The 12,289-nt window shown below is 36.7% G+C and overlaps 1 long non-coding RNA gene across 1 annotated transcript; it reads right to left on the reverse strand.

The window, feature by feature from the left end:
• Nucleotides 1-10,602: 10,602 nt before the first annotated feature.
• LOC116193519 lies at nucleotides 10,603-12,180 on the reverse strand. Its single transcript, XR_004154319.1, has 3 exons — nucleotides 11,898-12,180; nucleotides 11,671-11,753; nucleotides 10,603-11,150 (listed from the first exon to the last, which is right to left on the reverse strand). It is a non-coding gene; the product is annotated as an uncharacterized LOC116193519 (long non-coding RNA).
• Between the last annotated feature and the right edge of the window lie 109 nt (nucleotides 12,181-12,289).

Below are 12,289 nucleotides of genomic sequence, written 5' to 3' on the forward strand. Positions count from 1 at the left end.
GTACATGCCATACTGATTCTAAATCAAGAGGTTCTAAAGTTGATCCTCATAAAAGAGACTTTCGTAAGCTATTACTTTGCTTTCTTTATTCATTAGGTCGTTAAGCCTCCCTTTGTAATCAAAGCAGAGGAAAATTTAACTAGTATATAGAAAATTACTAGAAACTTTTCTAAGTTTGTGGAGTTAGGGGAGATGTTGTCTCGATTTAACTGGTTAGATATAATGAACGCAGAAGATATATGGTGTAATTGTTTTTTCGGTGATTAGATCTATGGTGTAATTACCTTTTGTTTTTGATACAATAACTTTTTTGAATCATTGAATGGCAATTATTAAAGGTTCTGAAACCGACTTCATCTCAGGATTACAGCAACAAAGAATTTCAGCCCAAGTAATGGTCGAAATTGCTAATACAGAGCTAGACGTGGAGGGTTGGGATGGGACCATAATACGCCTTTGGCAAACAATGTCATGCATAGGTTAGGCCGAGTAGAAATTTAACCATCTTGCCGAACTCTTTTTAATGAGGACAAAAGAATTAATAACCCCCGTTGTTGCGTTCCATCATATTAACCTTCGATGCCGATTTTACCAAAAAAAAAAAAACTTAGTAATTTATAGGATAGGAATGCATGGTTTCTCAAAGAGATCCGAGAACTTCCGTAGTTAGAGAAAACTATTCTTTTCTTTTTTCCTTTTTTTTTTAATAAGAAGGGAACTATTCGTTTGTTTTGGGCGAAAGGATATTTTTTTTATGGGTGTAAACTGGTATTCACTTAATAAATTACAAATGAGCTAGAAATAAATTACTAAAATATTATTTTATAAGTAACTAATCAATTACTATTTCTATGAAAAAAAATTATATATAATTGTGGAAATTTACTTTTCTTGACACGTCAATATATTAATAAGTTACAAATAAATACTAAAAGAATTATTTTAAAAAATAATAAATTCTTATATTTTGAAAAAACTATATACAATGGTAGAAATTTACTTTTAATAAATTAAAAATAGTACTAAATTACAAATAAAATTCAGTGATATTTGTCGAGATTTTCTTTTAATTATTAATAGATTCTTTGATTATACACTCTCCTGTCATTTTATTGAATTCCTGCATTTTACGTCGTAGATTTTATTTCAAGACAACTTATAAATTCAATTTGCAAAGATTAATTCTAAATAAAAAATATAGACGCTCGTGCAATACTCATTTTATTGAATTCCCGCAATCGACTAAACACATTATATTCCAAGACAACACGATTTTTTTCTTTTTAAACTGAAAATTTAATTTTTATAAGATTCAACTTAAGAATGGTTAACAAAAAAAAAATGGAGACACCCCGTGCGATATGTGGATTACATGGGTAATATGCTAATTCTTTATTTTATTCTACCGTCTAAATGTCCTCTCTTAAGTAATCACAAGCCCAACCAAGTTGGGTTAACTGAAGCTCTTTTTTTTTTTTTTTCCTTTTTCTCTTTTCCCGCAGATAAACGGAATGTCCTAATTTCAAAATTCTTCTACATATCATCGCCCATTTATATATAAATTTTGAGCGCTTCGCAGTTGATAGATAATTAAGTATTGAAATTATACTCAATATTTTAATTTAGAACGAATTAACTGAAAAACGTATGTAACCGTCAGCGCAACGTACATAGTAAATGACTAGTTAATATTAAGTGCTGAAATTTAGTACTTAAAGTTTAAGAAACTTAACGAAATAAGTGCTTAAAACTCTAAAACCTTAAAATAAGTGCTTCCTGGATTAAGTCAAAATTATTTGGGGAAGTATCGAAAATTTTTGAATATTTTGGTTAGTATGACGTGCCAACCTAATATCTTTTTTTTCCCGCCCACTTTTTGAACCTTTTTATAATACTATATTACTTTTACAAAATCTCAATATATAATAAAATCGAATATGTGGAAGAAAAAGAACCACCGTTAGATTATTTTTTACAATTTCTGAAAATTAAAGGGTGGAAAATTTAAAAGAAAGGAAACCCTAGCGTCATCGGAAGAGACGAAGGGGGCGTGGTGACTCCGAAACCATTAACCCTTGTTATGTGTATTCTTTTTTAACATACACGTGGGTTCAGAAGGCTCGCGAGTAATAATTTTCTTATTTTTCTTGCCGGCCAAGTGTTGGTCCAGTTCCTGGACGACGTCGGCACTAATATTGTACTCTATCTGAGGGTGAGATACTCATGAGAATTCATCTAAAAGTGCTTAATTGAGGCAAGAAATCTGAAATGCAAAGAAAAAGAGTTGAAGTTAGAAAATGCCCAATTAAAGTAAATAGGTGACAAGTAACTCAAGAAAAGCCCGTCTTTGAACACATCCTCGTCAGTTCTCCAGGCTTTGTTCCAGTGCCGCCCTTTGTCCTCTCCAAACATCAACCAATCTGCCAGAGTTGCTATAATGGGGGACTCCAAATTATTACCTCAGCCGTACAAAAGCTTTTTGCTATGCATTAGTTTACTGCAAATTTTTTTTTTCATAACCATTTAGTACAAAATCTTTGGAACGCAATCAACTATATTTCATCAATTGGACGATAATGCCGTTAACATTTGTTGACGTGGCAGATGACGTGTCCTATGGACTTTCAACTCGACACACAACACAATAAAAAGTTTGTTTGTAAAATATATATGAAAACAAAGTCCAAACTCAATTCTCACACCAACACATCATCAGAAATAAGAAATTGAGCTCTCTCACTTTATCACGTCATCACTTATATATTAAGAAATTTTTTTATCATTAATTATACAGTAAAATATATATATATATATTAAAATTCCAGAAAGTGAAATATACAAATATCTTTTCAATAGGGGCATATTAGTGGCATATAACTGAATATATAGATTATATATAACCGAATATGGCCTAATAAGGGCATTGTAATTTGCATGTAATTTACCATGTACTATATCAACAGTGATTTCCAAATTTCACAAAAACTTGATATATATCACTATAAGATAATATTACTTTTACGAATATATACATATATACAGGGGAAACGAAAGGGATAGCAGAACCAAACACATATGCATCTCTATATATAATTCTAAACCTCATTTCCCCTTTCTTCTCCAAGTTTTTATTTTTCTTGGTTGAATTTTAATTTGTTGAATGGATTTTTTAATGCAAATTCGAAGTTGGTTGTTTCGATATTGATCGTTTTGACATGATCTCTATTCCAATTCCACTATGGACATCACTTCAGTAATTATAAGACTTTTCTTATTTATATACCTTGAATGTTTCTTTTTTTTTTTCCTTTCTTCTCCAATTTTTTTCTTTTTCTTGGTTGAATTTTGAATATTTTAATGTCAATTTGAAATTGATTGTTTCGATATTGATTGTTTTGACAGGATCTCTATTTTAGTTTCATTTTATGGGCCTCACTTCAGGAACTGTAAGACTTTTTAAATTTATAAACCTTGAATTTCTTTTTTTTTTTCTTTTTTTCTTTTTATTTCATTATTTAATAGAAATATTTTCTCCGTGACTTTCAAGCTCAGTAACTTTATTTATTTATTCTTATTCTTTAATTGAATTTTAATTTGTAGAATAAACTTTTTAATGCATATTTCAAATTAATTGTTTCGATATCGATTCTCTACTGTCTCACAGGGCGGGACGATGGGGGCAGTCAAGCTGGCGGTCGCGGACAGGGTGATGACCTTCGGGTGGGTGCTCTGCACCTCAATGTTTTGTGCGACGACGACATCGCCTCCCTGCTCGGGCTCAACCAGGACGTCCTGCCGTGGGCCTCCCTAGCCATCACCACCGCCCTCTTCTTCGTCCTCGTCATCGTCTTCGAGGTCATTGGTGGAGCGCTCGACGGGGCAAACTTCAACCCCACCGCCACGGCGTCATTCTACGCGGATCTCTAGGGGCCATTGGACGGGAACTCGCCGAGTCGAACAGAGGGGAGATGGAGGAGGAATAGTGGAGGGGGAGGAGGAAGACGTTGAATAGTGGATGAGAGAGAGGAGTTGGGGAAAAATTGAAAAGTTCAAAAAATTTGGGTCATTTTGCAATTTTAAAAAGTTTGGAGTATAACGGTGTCAAGAGTAAGATGACGGAATGTACCACATTGAAATAGTTTTGAAACTTAATGTACCATCAAGTTACCAAAAAAACATTTTGGACCAATTTAAAACATTTATGAAACCTTTTGGACCACCAGTGCAATTATTCCCTAATTTTTTCATATAAAATATGTGTTATAAATTATTGAACATAGTAACTTACAATCAATAACAATATACTATTAGATATAAAAGACAAATGGTAATTTACTTTCATGAATAAGATAAAAGACAAAGTTACATAAAGAATTGAACTCAATATAAGTTTTGATAATCTGACATTGTTAAAATTATGCATAAACAATTAAAAGGAAAAATTCAAACCACGGTAGGATTAATTTCTGTCTTCACCATTGTTAAGATTCATGCGGTGTTACATCATCTTATGTTAATCACATACGTAAAATTAGAGAATTAAAAAATTTTACAAAAGTTTATGTGTAAGAAAAAGTAAAATGTCGAAGAACCAGGCCCAGTAACGGCCTAGGCCCAAATCAAGCTCTTTGCCATGGCCGGAAATCGAAATATGAGGCCCAAACTGGCAGACATGCGGCCGGCGTAAAGAGACCATTCAACTCTCTTATTCGGTTATATTTTTTGTTCACTAGAATTGTTGCCGGAGTATATCAGAAGCTGAGCGGTCCATATAACCTGCCTTTTGTAGGGAATTCTTTTCTACGTGGAATAGTCTTACTGTGCGCTCATAATGACTAGCTACTCTATTCGTCGCGTGCAAATTGCCATCGTGATTTTTCACATCTTAATCCACTGCCTAATTATGCAGCAAATGAGAGATTTAGGTCACTTTTGTAAAGTGTTTCCAAATATAATACTTGCTTCGTATTATTGATCAGTACTCTTAAATCTATGCTCCTAAATTTTCCGAGAGGGGCAAGAGTTTTGCCAAACAGGAGGTTCGACCGATCCAAGCTGGGTCTGGAGGCATCTTCTTCACAAATCACAGCAGATGGGACCAAAGGAAACAGGCCGAATGGTCGGGGCAGCAATAGAACTGATGATACTTGATCTTCGTTTTTTCTTTCTGTGTTCCTTCCTTCCGCTCGGGTCAGGAAGGGTATTAGTTTGCACTTTTCAAATGTCTGCAAGAAAAAATTATAGAATGAGAGAGAGTGTTTCGATCTGGCCCTTATCTAGCAACTGACATCTTCTTATGGTTCCAGACACGATCGAAATTGTGGCTGCGCGTCTAGTGATCTAATAATACTGGCCAAGAAGAGATAACATGCATAACCTTATATATATTGTATTATCTTTCTCCTGTCAAATGAATATGAATTTAGGAAATAAATAATAATTGCGTTCTCCTCTTTTTTTTTTTTTTCGCCACTTGCCAATGAAGAAGTGGCGATTGGTAGAAATCGAATAAGATACATAATAAAATAAACCTTAGGAAGTAAAATAAAACTTCGTAAAAAATTAAAACGATAATGAAAAGAATTTTCTTAAATAATAGTAATAAAAATGTAAGGAATTTTCTTAAAATAAAACAATAATGTAATAATAATAAGAGGTTCCAAATGGAAATACGAAATTATCAACGAAAAGAACCTTTAACTAACTAATTTCACAATCGTATCCTTGCAATTCGCCGTCTGTATATGTATCTTCCTGGCAGCAATATCACAACCAATATTATGAAACTGTTGTGCCAAGACTCCTATCATAGTCATACCCGTCACTTATTCTGAAGGAATGACGGCCATACACAAGGTATCGAAATGAACCTGCACGAACATGCTTCGTGCATCGAGCATGAACTTGGCTCCTCCAGCGAGGTGGAGTGAGACCCCAGGGAACCTTGTAAGATCACGTTCCACATCTCCCTTATAGCATAGCACCAGCGTCCTCCTATGCTAAAGTTTGTCTTTTCCAGTGACCCATCAAGTAGGCTGCAAACTTTACTGTGCAAGGAATCGTACCCGCCCCTATTGATCTTCGTCATCGTGATGCCTGTATTGAGGATTGTCCTGCCGTGGACCAAAGGACTCAGTTTGAACACATTCGGGTCAATGTTTACCTTCTCTTCCCCTACACTGACACCCTCCAGGTCTACGTAGTAAAATCCGTTGACTGTACTACCAATTGGTGTCATGTTACCCTCGAGTATTGCTCTTTTGCCTAAGATCAATCTATTAAATAGGCCGAAGTATAGTGTTATTTGTTATAATAAAACTCATATCAAGCTCAAGATAAAACTAAAGTCCAACCAGGGATCAAACCTGCTAAGTCGGTAGTCCCAGCCTCAAATGTCACCGAAGCAGTGGGAGAATTTCCCGCTGATTTGTTGAACTAGAGAGATGTTATCAAACCCTAACCCTAGGATCCCGCTTCGCCGATTATTGGTCGTCCCACTGCTTTCATGATGGGCACAACCAAAGACGACGTCTTTGAACGGTTCGGCACGGGGAGCATAAAATTTATAGTATAATGCTGGAATAAGGAGTGAATCATAGGCAAGGTTCCTTGATACCACCATCCCATCAGAATACGGTACACGGAACTTGGCAGCGGTTCTCAAAATCACAACTGCCCCCAATATTGGAACATACCGAAGTACCAAGCGTCGTTGGAGAGCAGGGGATATTATGGTAAGTGGATGAATTCATAGGATCAAACATGCGAGGGCCCCCCTGCCTTGGGCATGTTTCGCGCAACCTGCATCGAACCCACGAGAGTATGCTAGTGGTGTCAACCATCATAAGTTGGTCAGATGGTGGATCGCCAATCGGTAAGTTGGCAAGGAACACGGATCCATACCCGTCGGGAACAAAAGGCACATTCACACGACCGCCAATGATGTATGCTTCTTTTTCCTTAATTTCCCAGATTCTATTGAGGTAAGACTGAGAAGGCAATCTGTATTGGCGGCGGAAGGCATCACTCGACGAATACTCCGGCTGGGACTTCTCCCTCTGGCAAATTGTTGAGGACAATAACGTAATCACAGCTGCAGCGAATATAAGTAGAAGGAAGAGGCAATCGGGTAAACCTTTCGGAATAGTCATTGATATGAATGAATCTTCGCTCTTCATACAATAAACAATCAGAGAAAAAGAAAAAAAATATAGAGTTAAATACACTTTGTCCCCTGACCTATGAGGTGAAATTAGGTTTGTCCCCCAACCTATGAAATTTGGCAGAGTGCCCCCTCGTCTAATTCGAAAATATGCAATGCGACTCCCGACCAAATTCCGATCAAAATTCCAACAAAAAAAAGTCACATGCTGATCACATGTCAATTTAAAGGGGCAAAATTGTCACAGGGAATAATTAATCAAAAATTGGATTTTTGCAAAATTGGGATTTGGGGATTCGAGTGGCTATGTTGCATTATTTGTCTGCTTTCCTGTGCTTGAAGAGTTTCGTCTTTGTCCGCTGTTGAGGGAATTGGAATTTTGAAAATTTGGGGAGTGGTTCTATTGCATTATTTGTCCACTTTCCTATGCTTGAAGAGTTTCGTCTTTGGTCTGCTGTTGAGGGAATTGGAATTTTGCAAAATTGGGATTTGGAGTTCAAGTGGTTCTGTTGAATAAGGCTTTCTTGTGCTTGAAGAGTTTCTCTGTTGAGGGAATTAGATTTTTACAAAATGAGGCTCCATTCGTTATCCCCGACTCTTTGCATCTCTTCCCCGACCACCAGCACCACTGCGAAGACTCCATGACTGCTCAGGGACCGTCCGTTCAAGTGAATTCGGCGACCATCCGCCTTCCCTGCTCGTCTGTCGCGGTTCACCTTTATCTACCCATCATCCACCTTCTCTAACCATCGGTCATCTAGCCTTCTTCATCTAATGATTTTCCGACTCCTAACTGTTGAGTGTCATTGATTTTCCATTGTTGCATCTGATGTTCCAATAGGTTCAATTTAGTGTGTGGGCATTCTGGGCAACTCGAAGTCATTATCATCGTCGTCGTCTCTGTGCAATTTACTGTCCAAAAATTACTGGTTTGGACGGCATTCTTGAGGTGGCAGGGGAGTCGTTTCAGGGGAGACGGAGTTGCCGACAGCGGCTTCCCCTTCCCAGAGGTCATTGCCGCCAGTGACTCCCTCTTTATTTCGAATCAACAGAGATCTTAGAGTGAGATCTCCATCGATTCAAGGGTAAAGATTTTTCGTATTCTGATGGATTGCTCTTCATTTTCCCATTTTAATACACATTTATTTTTTCTTTAAGTTTTTTCTGGGTATTTTTCTCCCATCATCACAATCCAAAGCTACGAATTGCCATACGCTGCAGCTATAGTCCATTGCTTTAGTTTCATTTCTATAACAGAAAGAGAGAGCGTTTTGCAGGAGAAAGTTTCAAAAGCAAAAATGACTTTTCCATAGTGAGGGTATCACTGTTTTCTATATACATGAACTGGCAACCATGTAAAAATTAATTATTAGCTGATCTCGGAACATACTAGTGGAAAGAGTGATCACTTGATGCGATTCTACATTTTACCTCATCTTTTGGTGGGATTCGACATTGTCCGGGATATTTTCTAATTTTTTTTTTCTAAGAAAAAAATTGAAAAAAAATCTCAAAAATCATGTAGTCATTATGTAGGAGATCGAGAGGTATTTAGTGATGATGGATATTCTGATATTTTGTGTAATTTGAACTTCGTAAAAATTTGATTAGTGTAAACCGATGGATTTCTTCTTGATTGTAGGGGATAATGATTCTCAACAGCATCATCACATTTTGCTGGAATGGATCCTGGTTTTAGATTCCATTGAATAATCCTTCTTGAGGAATGGATTGGCAGAACATTCCTAGGAATGCTAGGCCTGATTCTGTTTCAGGATCTAGACAATATGATGAACAGAATTCTAGGCACAAGATCAGATCCAACATGCCATATGATCTTGAATTTCCGTATGCCTACAATGAATAAGATCTAATTCCGATAGTTCTTCAACTAAATTATCATAAATGTCTTTGGGCACCATGGGTTAGTAGATATCTCTGGAAAAGAAGAAACATGGCTGTTTACAATAGAGTCAAGGCACTTTGCAGCAACTCAGAGAGGTAGTCCTTTGTTTTCTCCGATGAACATCACAAGTAAGTGCTTACTCTATTGTGAAGTCTTTGTTTCTGGTCATTTTTGTATTCGGTCGTTGCATTTGTTCGAAAGAATTGTTGCCTCAGCTAAAGCTAGAAACTGAAGTCTTTTTTACTTTGTATAAGAATGTGTCTTGTTTTTTGTGCTGTTAAGTGAACCTAGGAGGAAGTGAACTGAATATAATTATTTTGCGAGTATTGTTTTTACCTGCTAATTTGTTTGCATCTATTACGAATTAGTAATCCCTTGTGAGGCTTCTTCAGTGCTTTTATTATAGTTTCATCTGTAGTTGACTTAAACATGGTAGTGCAAATGTTATTTATGTAGCTGCAATAAGTGATCGTGCTAAATCTTCTATCGTGTCATGTGACATAGTATGAAAATCACTGTTTTACTAATCTTTAGCTGCAAGCCAAATACCTTAACAGGTTACGACGAAGATCACTTTTAGCATTTCTTTTTGGTACCTTTGCATAAGTTCTAGCAGTCTAGAAGCAAACCCAAGCTTGGATCATCTTCCACTTTCCTGGGCTTTGGACTTCTATGTTGAAGGAAGAATCGGGGAAGGCACTGGCCATCTTATAGTTTCTGGACATCAGGGAAGAAGGTACTGGTGAAGTATGTGCCCTTTAGAGCTGCCCAACACACGTAAAATTGTTTGAACTTCATTTCATCCCCTACAATTTTGGTATTGATTCTCATAGTTGTCTCAGAATCTTGTCTTTTGATCTCTGCTGCATACCTCCATAGCATACCATAATGTTGGGTATCTGAATCGATCCCCATATGTCTAACTTTATTTTTAGCCCGGTAAATTTGATACTTGCTAAATGATAGCTTGCATTCTTTTTTCATCACCATCATCATTGAATTCACCTTCCAATCAGGATCAATTTTTGTCCTGTCATGATACTTATTGGCTAGCCATGTAGAGTTTGCAGCAGTCACCTTATGCTTTCTGTACCATTTATGGACTCTGTGTAGAGTCTTAATCATCATTGTATTGTCATTTGGAAGCTTAGAGGCATATAACTTCCAAGGACAGGTTTTGGTTTTGCACTTAGCTTGTACCTTAAACTTGTTATTCTTAGTGAACTTGATGTCCCTTCCGTGCACCCTGGAGTGTTGTCTAATAGCAGCCCTCAATATGTCAGTATCTGTGAAGCACAACTCTGCTTCAAATTCTGGATCATCCATGTCCAGCTTTGGATTAAACACTTTGTATCCATCGTAAGTCGCTTCTGTATTCTCTTGGTTGATCTTCTCATAAGCTGTCATGGCATTTTTCCCCTTCCTTTCTCTCTCAACTGATTGACTATCCAACCCAGCCCATTCTACCTCAAAGTCTATGCTGTTCATGAAGTCCACGTCATATGTCTGTTCCCAATCACTATTAATGAGTTCTTCAGTGTGATCTGAATCATCTCCAATGGAAGCTTCATCATCCTCCCCCACTATTATTATTGTCCAAAACAACATCCTCGATATCCATAGTCACATTTCCAAAGGGCTCTTCATGTAAATCAGAAACATCAACTCCCATATTAATTTCTTCAGCAGCAGTGGGTTCATATAACTTAGAAAAACTAGCATGACAACTCTTCAAATTAGATGCACCCTCACTAATATTACTATCAACCTTTTGATGCTCAATAAAAATCCCAACAACCCTCTCTGGATCAGCAAAGTAAGGCACTTTCAATACATCATGGTCATGTTACATAAGCTGTAAAGCATTGTAATTATTTACCCCTTCCCTACTGAAGTAAAAAGCAATAAATTCTGTTACTCCAATATTTTCGGCCATATCATGAATTTCTATCATAGACATCTCATCACCCTCACAGTAGTCAAAGTAGTTGAACATTCCCCCAACATAGGACCTAGAGTAGCCAATGTTATAAACCCAACTAGAATGGTGCATTTCGATGCTAAAGTAGTCGTTGTTATCCCCTGCAAAAATTCATAAAATGTTAATTCAATATATGGAAATCACTAAGAAAAATCAAATGAAAACAATGACAAAGTAAGGAATTAAATAAAAACAATTTAAAAAGAACATATTGTTTAGTGTCTTTCTTCTTTTCCATATTATAGTAGAGGTATAACAATAATCAAGCAAGGAATTAAACAAAAACATATCAGAGTCCCCCGTACAACAACCAAAACAAATGCATATAATAATGGTGGTCCAAGCAACAGTTCAGTAAGTGTCTTTCTCCTTTTCCATATTATAGTAGAGGTACATTGTCCTTTTAAATGACCATGGCAATAAAAAAAAATATGCGCATTGTCTTTTTCAATGACCATGGCAAGCAATAAAAAAACCAACACAACCCCTTTTTCTACTATGTTTTGGAAGCTTGTAGGATTACAAACTTTGTTGTTCTTTTTGATATAACAAAGATGCACATTCTCTCTCAGTCTTATATTCCATTCCACAAAAAAAAAGCTTCAAGAAGATTAAGCTGACCATATTCTGAAGTTGATTTTTCATGGTTTTCCTCTCTCAACTTCCAACCCATCTCGAGTTGCCGATTGAGGGGAGGTATGTGCCTATAAAGATTGTCAAAGAAGAACTATAATAATTAATTAACTATTATAAGATTTTCTATTATGGATGGAATTTATAGAATGTCATGATCTGTCTAATAGTTAGGAATCGAAAAATCATCAGATGAAGAAGGCTAGATGACAAACGGGTAGAGATGGGTGAATCGCGGCAGACAAGCAGAAAAAGCGGACAGTCGTCGGATATACTTGAATAGACAGTCCCCGGGCAGTCACGGAGTCTTCGCAGTGTTGCTGGTGGCCGGGGAAGAGATGCAGAGAGTCGGGGATGACGAATGATAAGAGGAGCCTAATTTTGCAAAAATCTAATTCCCTTAACAGCGAAACTCTTCAAGCACAAGAAAGCGTTGTTCAACAGAACCACTCGAACCCCCAAATCCCAATTTTGCAAAATTCCAATTCCCTCAATAGCAGACCAAAGACGAAACTCTTCAATCACAGGAAAGCGGACAAATAATTCAACAAAACCACTCGAACCCCCAAATCCCAATTTTGCAAAATTCCAATTCCCACAACAGCAG

The sequence above is a fragment of the Punica granatum genome, chromosome 2 (genome assembly GCF_007655135.1).
Source record: "Punica granatum isolate Tunisia-2019 chromosome 2, ASM765513v2, whole genome shotgun sequence".
Taxonomy (NCBI): domain Eukaryota; kingdom Viridiplantae; phylum Streptophyta; class Magnoliopsida; order Myrtales; family Lythraceae; genus Punica; species Punica granatum.